This window comes from Bombyx mandarina, chromosome 04 (genome assembly GCF_030267445.1).
Source record: "Bombyx mandarina strain Sakado chromosome 04, ASM3026744v2".
Taxonomy (NCBI): Eukaryota; Metazoa; Arthropoda; class Insecta; order Lepidoptera; family Bombycidae; genus Bombyx; species Bombyx mandarina.
In genome coordinates, this window is record NC_143211.1 from 9,302,703 (window position 1) to 9,321,398 (window position 18,696).

Here is an 18,696-nt window from a genome sequence, read left to right on the forward strand (position 1 = left end):
ATGGATGTTATTATACATATAAACCTTCCTCTTCAATCACTCTATCTATTAAAAAAACCGCATCAAAATCCGTTGCGTAGTTTTAAAGATTTAAGCATACATAGGGACAGACAGATATAGGGACAGAGAAAGCGACTTTGTTTTATACTATGTAGTGATTTTGATTAGAATAAAAAATTTAATGCACCAAAGTATGGTTTTATGATATAAGTGGCATACCACCTTAAGCTGTCAACGCTTTGCTTGCTATTTGTAGGCGCAGAGCGGCGCAACCCTGTTAAAGACAAAATGAATTGGTTATTAAGATCAGCGGCACACTTTCTTTTGAAAATCTTTTCCGATTTCACTAACGTAGAGAGCTTTCTTTCAATATGAAAATGTTGAATGTATTGAATCAGCCCACCTGGCTGAGCCTTTGCTAATCCACCTGTCCCAGTGAAAGGGAAAGGTTTTCGAACCACCAGGAATGCTTCCTATAAACAAAAAAACTTATTTCTGCCCCGAAACATTTTGAATGGTAGATCACCATTATTCAAGATTATTCGAAACAATTGATACTTCGACCTCCTATCTCAAGGTAGGTGACGGCTTTGATTTTGATTTTGGGCTCTTTTATTGGTTTAGTACCAAGTGAGCCGTGCGCGTGCTCACACATCAAAATATAATCAAAATAAAGAATATCTAAGCAAGTCACTCTGTATTTCCCCGCTTCAATGTCTCCCTGTAAGTATCGAGGCACCAGCATTGTCCAGAGAGACCTACGAAGTTGACATTTTGTTGTTCCTCCATAACTCAAAGAAAGGTATATAAGATATTTAATGAAAGACTGCTCGCTCTTGAGTCATTCATCGAGAACTATTGATATGCGTTTTGACATATCAAAAATCAAAATTTCAATACCCACCATATAAAGATACAAGTTCATCTGTGGATCATTAAAAAAAGCTCATGTTTTAATTGGAAATTCTTTATTTGGACAATAAAACTAAAATCTTTATCAAGCGAAGTTAGATGTATACGTTTTTCAAGTGCAAATATTAATTTAAAATACTTAAAAGATTGTAGTTGAAATAAAATAGAAATGTATTTATAATACATATTTACTTACATAAATATAGATACAAATTACATTTGAGCACAACTTTACAATTTAACAAAAAATCTTCACTACACTGAATAAAAGCAGACAAATAAATAGAATCATTATTTGAATGCGAGATTTTGTCTAACCTTGAACGTATTTGCCTAAAAACGTTATTCATCTGTTTTTAAATTTCATGAACAGCGCGAGCATTCACAGTAGAATGCATAAATTTATGCTTCGACTTTTGATTCACATAGCCTGACGAATTAACAATGCTGCGATGAGGTAGGTATGGCGGAGAGTGAACGCTGGACGGCGCGATTGAGCTCAGCATTTTTCATGTGTTTAGTTAGCGATTGTGAACAGTGAATGTCGCTTGTGCCACTGTCGCACCAACTCGATCAGCTGCGTGCAGTGCGCGTTCTTATCAACGACGTGAAGTGAAACGTTTCCGACCAGATAACATTGTTGTTCATCCTTCGACACCGCGCCGGGCGTATTGAGCCGCTGTTAGCCCAACGAAAACAATCAATATCCTCGCTACATCTTAAACTAGTGGACATAATTGAGTCAAGGTAGTGTGTCTTTAAATCTTAATTTATCATAAATACATATGTATCGGTGTCGGCCTGATGACGGGCAGCCCTTAAATATGTATCAGTTAGTTTGTACAAGATACTTTGTAAATGTTGTCCTATATTTGAAAATAGTAACATTTTTTCTATTTACAATGTTAGGGATTTACTAGTAGAACGAGGGAAGTATGCACACAGCATCAGTTTGAATTCATAATTTATGAATTGCTATAAAAGTAAACATTGAGAAATTTATCAAAATAAAATTGTAGGTAGACGGCCCTAGCTGACCAGTTTTTTATCAGAATAAAATTGTAGGTGTCTCCCTAGCTGATCAGTTTTTTTTTTATTGCCCTTGTAGGCAGACGACCATACAGCCCACCTGATGGTAAGTGGTTACCGTCGCCCATGGACTTCAGCAATGCCAGGGGCAAGGCCAAGCCGCTGCCTACCGCAAACCAGTATTGAGCTTCAAATTTGAAATAAATTTTATAATCTTGATTTGTTTTGAATAGGAAACTTAATTTCGGATGAAAACATGAAACTCGTGTGTGTAATCAGTCGAACCGATCGTTCTCGATGTCACTTCGATCAATAAATACAAACACTGTAGGTATATATGATGGTACCTACATGCACGGCCATGACAAACACTCAACAGTCACCACTTTTGTACATTTGGAAACGAGTAGCTGATGTCACTGAACGCAGACAAGTAACGGTGTTGTTACGTTTAAAATAAATATATTTTAATAAAGAGAAAACGCAAACAACAAGCTTTAAATAAATATAAATAAATAATGAAATATCGAGAATGAAAATTCCAATAATAATATTTTTCCTGAAACTCTATGTTACAACTCTAAATCACTAGTTATGCCCTTTTTATTTCTTAGAAGGATGATCTCACAGCCCACCTAGTGCAAAGTGATTATCAGGGATTTTAGAAATCAAAACGTAAAATCCACCATCCAACCTGACCCACCCTACCTTTTCGCGTTCATAAGATTCCGTACGATTAGTTTCCCTCGCGCCATCGTCAATGTCGTCACTTAGATTAAATTTTAATTTTAACTCTAATCACAGGCTCTTAAAAAGTTCATCAGGAGACGTCAATGTTTTGCATGACACTTGAACGAATAAAGAAAAAACAAACAACCACACTTAAGGACAGAACTGTGCCATTGCTTTGCTAATGTCCATGGGTGATAATGACAAACTCTTATCAAGCGCATCGGATGCCCGCCGGTCCATTAGGGCAAAAAAGGAATCACAAAAAAAATCGGCAATTTGGGATAACATTCTATATTTTCACAGAAAACTATTGATAATTTAGCTGAAGTTTAATTTACTAACCACATAGGTATTCCCTTTGCATTATCAAAGACTTTTGAAATTTAAATTAAACTATTAAAATTAGACAACCTTGATCCTCAGAATACTAAGTAGTTTTTACTATAATTGGTAATGAAAATCGCAGTTTTTTATTATAAAATGGCTTCGAGTAGGGTCAAAGTTCATTTTTAATGTGAACTCGCAATATCTCTATTTATTGTGACAGACGAAAAACATCTTATTTGCAGTTTCAACAACTTTGACTGCGAGTAATATGCAATTTAAATTCAAGATCCACATGACTTAGCAATCTAAAAATTCAATTGAAGCAAAACTGAGCCTAATTTAAGGTATAATACATCTGCATTTTGTTTAACGTCAGATGGGCCGTGAGGCTTTCTGCTATCTAGAGCCGTAAAAACTGGTGCGGAAGAAGCTGTAATACTCTATGCAACCCGAAGTTCCCCGGGCCACAAAATTGCGCCAGCTGTAAACAGCTGATATACTATTTTTGGGACCTTTTGGTTCCTGTTTTGTTCCTTTTTGGTAGCCTAGGGGACTATTCCAGCAACGCCCGGACGTAGTTTTCGCTCCTTGCCTCGAGGCGGTTTAAGTTTGGCGGCATCAAACTTTATGGACTCTAGTAACACCAGAATTGCCGTAAGCTCATATTTCCATTTATAACAAAAACATAAAAATCTTTAGTCTCATTCTATGACTTAACAACAGCTATTCTATTCTAAAACAAACAGTGCTCGTACTTAATCAACATTAATAAATCTATCTCTAATGAATCTATTTATTGCTTTTCGAAGTATTGTCCGCGAAATTTTACACATTTTTCTATACGATGGGACCAATCATTGAAGCAACCATTCCATTCGAAAGTTGGGGTCTCCAAAATGGCCGTTTTGTAGGCGTCCACAGCTTCTTCAGGTGATGAAAATCTCTGTCCACGCAATTTATTCTTTATTTTAGGGAAAGTATAGAAATCATTAGGGCTTAGGTCGGGGCTGTACGGCGGATGGTCTAATAATTCTATGTTTTCTTGCTCTAAAAACTCTTTTGTTCTGTGTGCGGTGTGAGAACTCGCATTGTCGTGATGGAGGATGATGCGGCGGTTGCAGTTCCCTTTACGGAGTTCAGAAACGACCTGTGGTAAACAAATGCTAGCATACCATTCTGCATTCACCGTTCTTTGTCCCTCAAGAGGAATAGTCGTAACATGGCCGGTTTTGGAGACAAACGTGGCCACCATTTTTTTTGCAACACTCCGTGAACGAACAATTTTTGTTGGCTTTAACTCATTTTCGAACACCCAAACTCGTGACTGGTTTTTTGTTTCGGGTTCGTACGCGTATATCCAGGATTCGTCACCTGATACAATGTTGTATACAGCATTTGAGGATCCTGCGTGGAATCTTTCGAGAGTTCTGACGCACCAAGTAACGCGAGCCGCTTTTTGCTCTTCACAGAGCGAATGCGGTATCCATCTGGAAAACAACTTTTTTACACCTAATTGTTCATGCAAGATTATTTGTATTTGACTCATGACAATGTCTAAAGTTGCCTGAATTTCGCGGTATGTCACATGTCGATCTTCCTCAATCAGCTTACGCACAGCATCAACGTTTTCTTGGGTGACTGCAGTTTTTGGACGACCTTGACGGGGATCATCACTGAGCTTGACACGTCCACGTTGAAACTCAGCAAACTAGCGATAAATTGTGGTTTTGGATGGGGCTTCATCACCAAATGCAGAAATCATCCGGTCAACACACTGTTTTAGTGTTAAACCACTTCGAAAGTCATAATAAATCATCGCTCTTGAATTTTCTCGAGTCAATTCAATTTTCTCATCGACTAAACAAGTTTGACAAAACCTCGTGACAAGACCGAGAATCTTTTTTTAAATAAATAAATGATATTCGATTTTTAAAACCAAGGAGTTTTCAATGAAAAAGATTTTAATATGACAGGAACAGTGGAAATATTCCATTCCCGATACTTTTAGTGCAGCCCTCGTATATGTGAAAGTCTGTTGTTCGAAATATTTGATCATTTTAACAATTTAACAAATTAAAATAAAATACTTTAATACTGTTAATGAAATTGCTACACATGTGATTATTGAATAGAAATTTAAAAAGTATATGAATTTGTATAGGCACGTACCTAAAGTAAACAAACACAAGAGTAATTTCACTGACGAATGTTATTATGATAAATTGTTCATTGCTTTGCTTCAGTTAGTTTACACTTTCATTTATAATTATATAAACTAGAGGTCCCGCAGTAGTCGAAATTCGACTATAATTAATTGGAATTGTATAATAAGTTTGTACACTATTATGATTGTATTTTATACTTACTTCTATAATCACAAATTTTGCCAAGGCTACACTATAAAAAAATATTAATAAAGACAAATAATATTAAATCTATTCTCAATTTGACCACAGACGTCAAGAACAAAAGTTTGACAATAAATAGTATGCATGCGTGTGTGCGTCAAATAAATGGTATGCAGTGTGTGTAATGTTTTCTTTATTGATTTAATGTATTTTTTATGCATTATTTAAAAAAATAGTAGCATAGTGCACTTCTTCTCTATATTCTCTATAAGTGTGGAAAAATTCATACTCCTTCGTCCACGCAATTTTCGTAAAAAGGGATACAAAGTTTTTGCTTCACGTATTAATATATAGATTCAGGTTTAACGTTTTGCCCACAAGTGCTCTTATAGTTTCGTGATCTACCTATAATTTATCTCATTCTCCCGGGAAAATCATCCTTCTAAAGAATAGCGCGGTACCATCCCTTGTTATCGCACATTTGGATATGTACCATAGAAAAAACCACTTCAAAACTTCCATCAGTACGCTAATAAACGAACGCGTTAAATACATATAATTTGCACAATGTTTTCTCGCCAAAAATTGGTATAATGATCTTGAATACTTAAAAGATGAATAAGGTAATTACAGACGTGTCGTCATCCTAAACAGGCCGCCATTGTTCTACACTTCCATTATTATACCTGTTTAGTTCATTATTTTACTTGAAAAAGCAAGTATGGTCAGAACAATATATTAGAGAAACAAAATTCACCTTAAAAAGAAAATCTGATAGCAGCCCGTTTGGACAGTACATTTTCAATTGACCTTTTAATTCGTACTTGCAACAGGTATGTTGGCCAGATAATTCAACAAGGTCATCGCAAACCTTATCTTCATTTGCATCATTAAGAGATAAATATTTGGCTCATTATGAGCTCAGAAAAATGTTCTGTGTTCAAGCATAGTCTGTGTAATTGTACTTTGTACTTATTTTTTTCTGCTCTTAAGAACTAACGAACTAACTTTCTACAGGCCGTCTTCATTCTTAACGTGACAATGGTGATTGCAACATCGCGGATATATCGCAAACATTAGCACTAAAAGTCATTAAGAATTAAATAACATTTTTTGTGATGCATCTCTGACTCATGGAATCGCTACAAAAGACGTACGTATTTTAGCACATATGATTTGTTACGTAACCAGGCTTCAACATTCCATGATTGAACATAGATTCGTCATACCGCACCCTTTAACAAATTAAGCAAAACAATTACTCGACAAACTTTGACAGTTGAAATTATGTCATCGAAATTAATAACAACGTAATGAAAGTTTCAGTAATATTTGAGACTTGAAAATGTTTCATCAAATTAATATTAATGAATGTATGACGAGTCAATAATTGTAATCGTAAATAATAATTGTATTGTAATTGTAAATGTAATTGTAAATAATAATCTGATACCGCAAATCTATTCAGGACTGTTGTTATATTTAAAATCGATGTAGTTCATTTTGACAAACCAGTGTCTTAAGTGTCTTAAAATCACGTGAACTCCTCTACTAACCTCTACTCCAGTAATGATGTAAAAAAGGAGGAAACAGTTTAACATTCGGAAATTCGGAATTTGATTAGATTTTTGCATTTTTTTACTCTTGTGTAACCAAGTGATAATATCTGTCAAAATTAGAATTACAGAAGCAAAGATAAATATTTGGCTCATTATGAGCTCAGAAAAATGTTCTGTGTTCAAGCATAGTCTGTGTATTGTACCTTGTAATTTGTAATTGTACCTTGTACTTATTTTTTCTTAAGAGCTTGTTACACATTAGAGGATAAACAACGAAGACGTTGCAGTCGAAAGAAGAACAAATATAAACTGGAAAATATTTTATTCCCATAAAGAAATCTTAAAAGGAAAAGAGAAAGGAATCTTAGCTGCGTACGGCCGTGCCTGCTGTACGGTTGCCAAACTTCGGTATTCACGACAAGAGCTAAACAAAAGATTGAAACAACACAAAAGGCCCTAAGAGAAGTATACTACATATAAAGAAATAACACAAAGTCAGAAGCAAAGTAAGTAAACAAAAAAACAAGGTAGCTGATGCCCTCACGCAAGCTCTAAAATTGAAATGACAATGGACTAGCCACATATCACGATACAAAGATGGTCGGTGGACAGCCAAAACTACCGAGTGGAAAGGGCCAAAAGGAAAAATAAGATTAGGCAGACCAAAGAGAAAGTGGGCTGACGACTTAATAGATACAGACGGCATGACTGATGGAATGCAGCAAATCATAGGCATAAATGAAAGAAAAGGAGGCCTTCACCCGTGGAGGAGACTTCTTTAAGAAGGGTATAAGATTACCATTGCGCTGGCAGAGATGCATCGATATGATGGTGCATATTTTCATTGATAGAAATAAGATATATTTACTCGTATAAAAAATACTACGAGGGCGGCACTGAAAATTTCGGGAATTAACGAAGTGACACAAGATTACTATTTAAAAATGTATTTATTGATTTTCGAAGTATTCTCCGCGAAATTTGACACATTTTTCCATACGATGGAACCAATCATTGAAGCAACCACTCCATTCGGAAGTTGGGGTCTCCAAAATGGCCGTTTTGTAGGCGTCCACAGCTTCTTCAGGTGATGAAAATCTCTGTCCACGCAATTTATTCTTTATTTTAGGGAAAGTATAGAAATCATTAGGGCTTAGGTCGGGGCTGTACGGCGGATGGTCTAATAATTCTATGTTTTCTTGCTCTAAAAACTCTTTTGTTCTGTGCGCGGTGTGAGAACTCGCATTGTCGTGATGGAGGATGATGCGGCGGTTGCAGTTCTCTTTACGGAGTTCAGAAACGACCTGTGGCAAAAAATGCTAGCATACCATTCTGCATTAACCGTTCTTTGTCCCTCAAAAGGAATAGTCGTAACATGGCCGGTTTTGGAGACAAACGTGGCCACCATTTTTTTTGCAACACTCCGTGAACGAACAATTTTTCTTGGCTATAACTCATTTTCGAACACCCAAACTCGTGACAGGTTTTTTTTCCGGGTTCGTACGCATATATCCAGGATTCGTCACCTGATACAATGTTGTATACAGCATTTGAGGATCCTGCGTGGAATCTTTCGAGAGTTCTGACGCACCAAGTAACGCGAGCCGCTTTTTGCTCTTCACAGAGCGAATGCGGTATCCATCGGGAAAACAACTTTTTTACACCTAATTGTTCATGCAAGATTATTTGTATTTGACTCATGCCAATGTCTAAAGTTGCCTGAATTTCGCGGTATGTCACATCTCGATCTTCCTCAATCAGCTTACGCACAGCATCAACGTTTTCTTGGGTGACTGCAGTTTTTGGACGACCTTGACGGGGATCATCACTGAGCTTGACACGTCCACGTTGAAACTCAGCAAACCAGCGATAAACTGTGGTTTTGGATGGGGCTTCATCACCAAATGCAGAAATCATCCGGTCAACACACTGTTTTTGTGTTAAACCACTTCGAAAGTCATAATAAATCATCGCTCTTGAATTTTCTCGAGTCAATTCCATTTTCTCAACGACTAAACAAGTTTGACAAAACCTCGTGACAAGACCGAGAATCTTTTTTTAAATAAATAAATGGTATTCGATTTTTAAAACCAAGGAGTTTTCAATTAAAAAGATTTTAATATGACAGGAACAGTGGAAATATTCCATTCCCGATACTTTTAGTGCAGCCTAGTAACTATCTGTTAGTATTTACAGTAGCAATTGACTAATTACTTAATGGAAGACAATTTTCGAGAGGCTTCTGAATAACATTTCTGCTATATTAGTGAATCACATAAATATTGAAGATCAAAACAAATTATACAACATTTTATCGTATTTTAAATATCTCTTTACTAAAAACGAATGTTTTATCGTATCAGAGACTAAATAGACTTATTACTAGACATTCGCTTCTGGAAACAACTTAAAATGTAATTGTAAAATCTACTTGTCACTTTTAAGGAAATCAGACCGAGTTTTAAATATAATAAAACTACAAACAAACTTATAATAAATTTATCTGTTGTTTTTGCCGTCAGCCACATCATTAAAAATATTTTTAAATGCATTCTCAAAATATCTAGAAAACCTGTCTATATCGTAAATATACGTCTATACCAAAAAACAGAAAAATGAGGTAAACATATTTCTCTATTCCTAGCTTTCTACCGGTCGTCTTCATTTCTACCCTTTTGATGATTTGAGCACATAGCATTTGTTACATAAACAGACGTAAACATTCCATGATTTCAAATAGATTCGTCATACCGCATCCTTTAACAAATTAAGCAAAACAATTACATACTTGGCTAACTTTGGCAGTCGAAATTATGTTATCAAAATTAATAACAACGAAATGAAAGAGTCAGTTATAATTGAGACTTGAAAATGTTTCATTAATATTAATATTAATACGTGAAGCAAAAACTTTGTATCCCTTTTTACGAACACGGAGTGCCCCCCTACCTTCGCCGGCTGGTGGGTTCCTACTTGGAAGACAGATCGGTCACATGTACCGGACACGGTGGGATCGTGCACCGGTTCCCGGTCGTGCGCGGTGTTCCACAGGGGTCGGTGCTCGGCCCTCTTTTGTGGAATATCGGGTATGACTGGGTGCTGAGGGGTGCCCTCCTCCCGGGCCTGAGCGTAATCTGTTACGCAGACGACACGTTGGTCGTGGCCCGGGGAGGGAGTTTTGCTGAGTCTGCCCGTCTTGCCACCGCTGGGGTGGCGCATGTCGTCGGCAAAATCAGGAGATTGGGCCTCGACGTGGCGCTCAGTAAATCCGAGGCCATGTGGTTTCACAGGCCCCGGAGAGTGCCACCTGTCGATGCCCATATCGTGGTTGGAGGCGTCCGTATCGGGGTCGGGGTGCAGCTGAAGTATCTCGGCCTCATTCTGGACAGTCGTTGGACCTTCCGTGCTCACTTTCAGAACCTGGTCCCTCGTTTGTTGGGGGTGGCCGGCGCGTTAAGCCGGCTTCTGCCCAACATCGGGGGGCCCGTGTGGGGCCAGTCCCTGGCCGTGGGGGTGGCGAGGCTGCTGCAAAAGCCGCAACGCACCATCGCGGTCAGGGTCATTCGTGGTTATCGCACCATCTCCTTCGAGGCGGCGTGTGTACTGGCTGGGACGCCGCCTTGGGTTCTGGAAGCGGAGGCGCTCGCCGCTGACTATCAGTGGCGGGCTGACCTTCGTGCCCGGGGCGTGGCGCGTCCCAGCCCCAGTGTGGTCAGAGCGCGGAGGGCCCAATCTCGGCGGTCCGTGCTGGAATCATGGTCCAGGCGGCTGGCCGATCCTTCGGCTGGTCGTAGGACCGTCGAGGCGATTCGCCCAGTCCTTGTGGATTGGGTGAATCGTGACAGAGGACGCCTCACTTTCCGGCTCACGCAGATTCTCACTGGGCATGGTTGCTTCGGTGAGTTCCTGCACCGGATCAGAGCCGAGCCGACGGCAGAGTGCCACCATTGTGATTGCGACTTGGACACGGCAGAGCATACGCTCGTCGCCTGCCCCGCATGGGAGGGGTGGCGCCGTGTCCTCGTCGCAAAAATAGGAAACGACTTGTCGTTGCCGAGTGTTGTGGCATCGATGCTCGGCGACGACGAGTCGTGGAAGGCGATGCTCGACTTCTGCGAGTGCACCATCTCGCAGAAGGAGGCGGCGGGGTGCGTTAGAGACGCGCAAGCCCGCCGCCGTCGAGCGGGGGCCAGGGAGGCGGATATCGCCCAAGCCCTGGCCCTCTAAGTGTTTCGGGTCCCCCTCATATGTCGGTCTGGGGACCGGCGAGGGGGACCTAAGAAGACGTCGTGCAAGCTGCTCTGCACGCGTTTTACGCAAGAGCATCCGGGTGATGGAAGGCCGGCTATCCTCGACCCACGCTGGTTCTGACCCAGCGGGGTATTCCGTAGGATAGCTCACTCTAACCGGCGCCATCTAGGTGGGCTCCGGATAGCCTGCCGACCGAGAGGGCTGGTGGTCGTGGCGCCGACGACCGCCAGTCCGGCGTCCCGAGGGGGAGGGTGATGGGAGAGATGTGCTCCGCACTAAACACTTCACTTTCCCCCCTTTGCCTTTTCATGAGTTCTGTCTCATGTGAGGTTTGGACGTTGGTTGTTGAGCGACAGGAGTTTTTAGTCGGTTCGACTCCGACATGCTCCGCCCGCCGTCCCCAGTGGAGGGCGGAAGTCCGGCGATTTCATCCTGAACAAAAAAAAAAAAAAAAATCCCTTTTTACGAAAATTGCGCAGACGGAGGACTATGAAATTTTCCACACCTATAGAGAATATTTCCGAGAGGGCCGCTCAACGGTAGACGCGATCCTTCGCGTGCGGGCCCTCTCGGAGGAGGCCGTCTCCGGGGTGGGGTGGCTTTGGCGGTGTCACTCGATATCGCCAATGCTTTTAACACCCTGCCCTGGTCCGTGATAGGGGGAGCGCTGGAACGACACGGAGTGCCCCCCTACCTTCGCCGGCTGGTGGGTTCCTACTTGGAGGACAGATCGGTCACGTGTACCGGACACGGTGGGATCGTGCACCGGTTCCCGGTCGTGCGCGGTGTTCCACAGGGGTCGGTGCTCGGCCCTCTTTTGTGGAATATCGGGTATGACTGGGTACTGAGGGGTGCCCTCCTCCCGGGCCTAAGCGTAATCTGTTACGCAGACGAAACGTTGGTCGTGGCCCGGGGGGGGAGTTTTGCTGAGTCTGCCCGTCTTGCTACGGCTGGGGTGGCGCATGTCGTCGGCAAAATCAGGAGATTGGGCCTCGACGTGGCGCTCAGTAAATCCGAGGCCATGTGGTTCCACAGGCCCCGGAGAGTGCCACCTGTCGATGCCCATATCGTGGTTGGAGGCGTCCGTATCGGAGTCGGGGTGCAGTTGAAGTACCTCGGCCTCATTCTGGACAGTCGTTGGACCTTCCGTGCTCCCTTTCAAAATCTGGTCCCTCGTCTGTTGGGGGTGGCCGGCGCGTTAAGCCGGCTTCTTCCCAACGTTGGGGGGCCTGACCAGGTGACGCGCCGTCTCTATACAGGGGTGGTGCGATCAATGGCCCTATACGGGGCGCCCGTGTGGGGCCAGTCCCTGGCCGTGGGGGTAGCGAAGCTGCTGCAACGGCCGCAACGCACCATCGCGGTCAGGGTCATCCGCGGCTATCGCACCATGTCCTTCGAGGCGGCGTGTGTACTGGCTGGGACGCCGCCTTGGGTTCTGGAAGCGGAGGCGCTCGCCGCTGACTATCAGTGGCGGGCTGACCTTCGTGCACGGGGCGTGGCACGTCCCAGCCCCAGTGTGGTCAGAGCGCGGAGGGCCCAATCTCGGCGGTCCGTGCTGGAGTCATGGTCCAGACGGCTGGCCGATCCTTCGGCTGGTCGTAGGACCGTCGAGGCGATTCGCCCGGTTCTTGTGAATTGGGTGAATCGTGACAGAGGACGCCTCACTTTCCGGCTCACGCAGGTGCTCACTGGGCATGGTTGCTTCGGTGAGTTCCTGCACCGGATCGGAGCCGAGCTGACGGCAGAGTGCCACCATTGCGGTTGCGACTTGGACACAGCGGAGCACACGCTCATCGCCTGCCCCGCATGGGAGGGGTGGCGCCGTGTCCTTGTCGCAAAAATAGGAAACGACTTGTCGTTGCCGGGTGTTGTGGCATCAATGCTCGGTGACGACGAGTCGTGGAAGGCGATGCTCGACTTCTGCGAGTGCACCATCTCGCAGAAGGAGGCGGCGGGGCGCGTGCGAGACGCGCAGGCCCGCCGCCGTCGAGCGGGGGCCAGGGAGGCGGATTTCGCCCAAGCCCTGGCCCTCTAAGTGTTTCGGGTCTCTCTCACATGTCGGCCTGGGGACCGACGAAGGGGACCTGAGAAGATGACGTGCAAGCTGCTCTGCACGCGTTTTATGCAAGAGCGTCCGGGTGATGGAAGGCCGGCTATCCTCAACCCACGCTGGTCCTGACCCAGCGGGGTATTCCGAGGGTAGACCATTCTAACCGGCGCCATCTAGGCGGGCTTCGGATAGCCTGCCGACCGAGAGGACTGGTGGTCGTGGCGCCGACGACCGCCAGTCCGGCGTCCCGAGGGGGAGGGTGATGGGAGAGATGTGCTCCGCACTAAACGCTTCACTTTCCCCCCTTTGCCTTTTCATGAGTTCTGTCTCATGCGAGGTTTGGACGTTGGTTGTTGAGCGACAGGAGGTTTTAGTCGGTTCAACTCCGACATGCCCCGTCCTCCATCCCCAGTGGAGGGCGGAAGTCCGGTGATTTCCTCCTGACAAAAAAAAAAAAAAAAACCTATAGAGAATATAGAGAAGAAGTGCACAATGCTAATATTTTTTAAAAATAATGCATAAAAGATATATTAAATCAATAAAGAAAACATTACACACACATACCATGTATTTGACGCACACACGCATGCATATTATTTATTGTCAAACTTTTGTTCTTGACGTCTGTTGTCAAATGAGAATAGATTAAATATTGTTTGTCTTTGTTAATATTTTTTATAGGGCAGTCTTGGCGAAATTTGTGATTATAGAAGTATAAAATACAATCATAATAGTGTACAAACTTACAATTCCAATTAATTATAGTCGAATTTCGACTACTGCGGGATCTCTAGTATTAATAAATGTATGAAGAGCCAATATTTATACCTATAATGTAAGTTCGATCACACTTCAAAAATAAAACTGAACTGAAACATTGTTCACTTAATGTAGTAGTATGTCACCACTTGAGATATGATGTTCACACCGAAGGAATTTAAAGACGCAATCAAAGCCCTAAGTCCTCGCAGGCCTCCCGGCTACGACGGTATGTCTAATCACGTTATTAAGCTTGTACCCCCCCAAATCATGTTGGTATTTTTTTTCAAAGCCGCTATGACGAACTGTATTTTTCCCGCGATGTGGAAAAAAGCGGATGATATCGGCATAAATAAACCCGGTAAACCAAAAAATCATACGACGAGCTACCGCCCATTAGCCTCCTCATATCTCTTGGTAAACGGTACGAGCGTTTGTTCTACAGACACATCAGAGACTTTGTCTCATCAAGGAGCATTCTCATCGATGAACAATTTGGATTCTGCACAAATCACTCATGCGTACAACAGGTGCACCGCCGTGAGGAGCACATTCTCGTAGGGCTTAACCGACCAAAACCGTTTTACACGGGGGCCCCCGTCTTCGACGTCGCAAAAGCGTTCGACAAAGTCTGGCGCAGCGGTTTTATTTTCAAACTGTTCAATTCAAAAACGGGTATGCCAGACAGTCTCGTGGTCATCATACGGAACTTTATGTCGAACCGTCTTTTCGATATCGAATCGAAAGAACCCGCTCCTCCCCGCGACTTCTCACGGCTGGCGTCCTGCAAGGCTTCGTCCTCTCGCCGCTCCTATTTAATTTATTTATCAATGACGCAGGAGCCAGTCACCATCGACGCCCTAGACACATACTTACGGATCCACCAAATCCAATAACACTTGCATTAGACGCCTAAACACTCGGAGCAGGCTTAGGAACTCCGGTAATCGTACTCGTCGAACTCGACAAAGAGTTCGACGTACTATCTAACCTAAACATCAGCCCGCTGAGTTTCTCGCCGGATCTCCTCAGCGGGTGGCGTTTCCGATACGGAGTAGATTCATTCGCGAAGCAGCTATTGTTAGGTCTCCTTTGGAGGGAGGTAGCTGTTAGCAAATCCCGTCCCTCTTGGCTGAGACCTTGCTCGCCAACATGTCCTGGTGAAACTGGAAAGGCCTCTGGGCCACCAGTAATCCCTCAATCATAAAAAAAATTGAGGTTAGATTCAATCGTAATTTTCTCAAACTGCTTCCCAACTTTCTTGCCGTGATATCTATTTAAAACAGAAAGTAATGACCCCCAAAAATAAAACAAATAAGGTAAAATATAAATTGGTTGTCTACTTTAAGTAGATTAGGTTGAATACACAAACATGTCATGTGTAAGATAATGATAAAGTATGAAATGTACGAACAATTTCCGTAATTTAACATATTCTTTGAAATCCTTAAACTTTTAGCAAAACATTGAGGTGGTAGCAAATTATTACAAAGAATTACAAAAGAATTTCATATTTTCCAGGCAATACGACAGAGAAGCGGTTTTCGCTTCACATTTTTTCTGTGTTGTTAGTTTCATGTAACATTATTTCCTAATTATGTTTATTTAAGTAACTCTTGGTCATTCGATGATTACTGAACTGGAAGGTTTTTTTTTAATAAGGCCGCCCTTTGTACTTTGTTCTGAATCTGATACCGCTGATCTACTCAGGACTGTGGTAATTTTTTTTTTATTGCTTAGATGAGTGGATGAGCTCACAGCCCACCTGGTGTTAAGTGGTTACTGGAGCCTATAGACATCTACAACGTAAATGCGCCACCTACCTTGAGATATAAGTTCTAAGGTCTCAATTATAGTTACGGCTGCCCCACCCTTCAAACCGAAACTCATTACTGCTTCACGGCAGAAATAGGAATTATATTTAAAATCGATGTAGTCTATTTTAACAAACAAACAATATTTTCAAGTACACAAGTACATTTTCCCCTTTAATATTCTGCGTCATTGACTTAACCGAAAGGAGGAAACCGTTAAATATTCGAAAATTTGAAATTTGATTTGATTTTTGCCTTTTTTTTTGTTGTGTAACCAAATGAAAATATCGGATCCAAATTAGAATTAGCGTTTTTGAAAATTTATCAGTATTCTATGCTAACCAAAATAATTAAACAAATCGATAGCTGTCAGCCCTGATACATGGGAAATCGTAAAATTAACACATCAAACGAAGAAAACGGGTCGTTTCGCTACAAATAACTATTATTCAGAGTCAACACCAGCAATTAGTGTCGTAATATCAGATGTAAATCTACCTCACTAGTTATGTTGACAATAACATATTTTTTTGTATATGTTCATAAGATTTTTAAATGATAAATTAGTAGCGTATTTTGAGTCATGAAATGTTAGAGGATATTAAAGATGTTAATGGCTCACCCACTAAACGACTCTCCTTTACTCTCAACGAACGCCCGGTCCCCGTCAGAGACAGAACCCGAGCAAGGTAGCTAGAATTCCACGGCTAACATTGCCAATCAGACGCGCAGCTAGCTACTAATGGTAGGACCTCTTGTGAGTCCGCGCGGGTGGGTACCACCACCCTGCCTATTTCTACCGTGAAGCAGAAATACGTTTCGGTTTGAAGGGTGGGGCAGCCGTTGTAACTATACTTGAGACCTTAGGACTTATATCTCAAGGTAGGGGGCGCATTCAAGTTGTAGATGTCCATGGGTTCCAGTAACCACTTAACACCAGGTGGGCTGCGAGTTCGTACACCTATCTAAGAAATAAAAAAAATGTTAGAGGATTTCAAAGATGTTAAAGGCTCATCCACTAAACGACTCTCCTTGACCCTCAACCGACGCCCGGTCCCCGTCCGAGACAAAACCTGAGCAAGGTAGGGACAATTCTACGGCTAACTCTGCAATCAGACGCGCAGCTCTCCCCAAAGGCACCCCGGCTGACGGAATCGTCGAGGCGATAGCCGACGACTCTACTTCTGCCGTCACGGTACGACAGCCCTTTAGGCCGCCCCAGACAGTGCCGCTGTTGTCCCAGAATACCCCGCTGAAACGAAACTCGTGTGCTGGGTTGAAACACGATATACCGTCAACTGGTCGCTCTTTCTCAGCAATTCCATAGAACTGCAGTTCCGTTGAGCTGCTGTCATACAGCGCGCCAACGTGCAGATAACGTATGATCGCCACGTAGCCTGAAGACGACGAAGACGGAGCCGGACTAAAGCCCTTCTTTAGACCCTGGATGTACGGTGACGGGGTGGTGCGGAGAGGGTTAAACTCTTCCTTTCTCGTTCCGCCGCGAGATGGTGGACTCGTAGAAGTCGAGCATCGACTTCGCGGTCTTCCTGGAGCATCATAGCCACGACGGTTAGCAGCAACAAGTCCGGTGCTGTTTTCTCGACGAGGACGCAGTGCTGCCCCAGCCACGCGGTGCATTATGCGAGAGTGTGCTCGGCCGTATCCTCGTCGCATTCACATCGGTGGCACTCCATTATCAGTTCCCATCATTGACTTTAAGCTCGTACTCAGTATGCCCTTCGAGAGCAGACAGAACTGGATACACTATTCCAGAAACCTAATATGACTAATTAATAAATATATTGAAATGAAACCTTGTAGTTCAAATACTTGAAAATTCATTGAAGTTTCATATATATTCATATCATTTAACAAACAAGTATTCTCACAAGGACTTGTGCCTACTGCTTTGCGATGGCGGTAGATCCTTAGTTGTATATATTTTGTGCTGGTTAGGATTTTTTTAAGTCGATAGCAGAAATCTAGCTTATATTCCTCGAACCGGTATTCTGAATAATTCAATTTTGGGCATCTTGAAAAAAAACAGAATCACACACTTTTAATTATTATTTTTTGACATTAATAGATTGAAATATTTATCATGCAAATATGAATTAATTTTTTTAATTTAATTAATTTAAAACCCCGTGCGTAATCTAGTCACATTGAAACCACATCACTACTGCCATTATGTTACAAATTATAGTCATAAACATCACATAATGGACAATAAAACGAAGAGCTGATGGGCTTTGGATACGTACATTTTTATGTTTTTATCACTATCTCTACGTTTTTGTAAACAAACCAGTAATTTAAATACATATATATACATGTAGATATAGGTATATAAATCTACAGTGGTTTTTACGGATGTTCCGTTATAACTTTTTTTTTTTTTTTTTTATGATTGAAAGTTTACTGGTGGCCCGAAGGCCTTTCCAGTTTCACCAGGACAGGTGGGCGAGCAAAGGCTCAGCCAAGAGGGGTGGGATTTGCTAACAACTGCCCGAGCGCCTCCGAAGGAGACCTAACAACTCAAGAGCAATTGTTTCGCGAATGAATCTACTACCGGATCGGAATCGCGACCCGCTGAGAAGATCCGGCGAGAAACTCAGCGGGCTGATGCATGGGTTAGGTTGCACGTCGACCTCTTTGTCGAGTTCGACGAGTACGGTTACCGGGGTCCCTAAGCCTGCCCCTAGTATTAGAGCTGAAGGCATCTAATGCAAAGGTTATTGGATCTGATGGATCCGTAAGGACGTGTCTAGGGCGTCGACGGTGACTGGCTCCTGCATGATCAGGATTCGGGGAGTAGTCAGCGGCGGCAACGATAAGGCGATTATCATGACGCATAGCCTTATCGAAGTATCGTTCCGATGCTGACTTCATGTATTTCCGAATTGATTCGA

At 42.7% G+C, this 18,696-nt stretch overlaps 1 protein-coding gene across 1 annotated transcript in view; it reads left to right on the forward strand.

The window, feature by feature from the left end:
- Positions 1 to 1,389: 1,389 nt before the first annotated feature.
- Positions 1,390 to 18,696, forward strand: part of LOC114252875 (uncharacterized) — a 55,366-nt gene continuing 38,059 nt past the window's right edge. The window contains exon 1 of the mRNA XM_028187553.2: positions 1,390 to 1,659. The gene's annotated coding sequence lies outside the window, so the exon portion shown is untranslated. The remainder of the gene's footprint in view (positions 1,660 to 18,696) is intronic.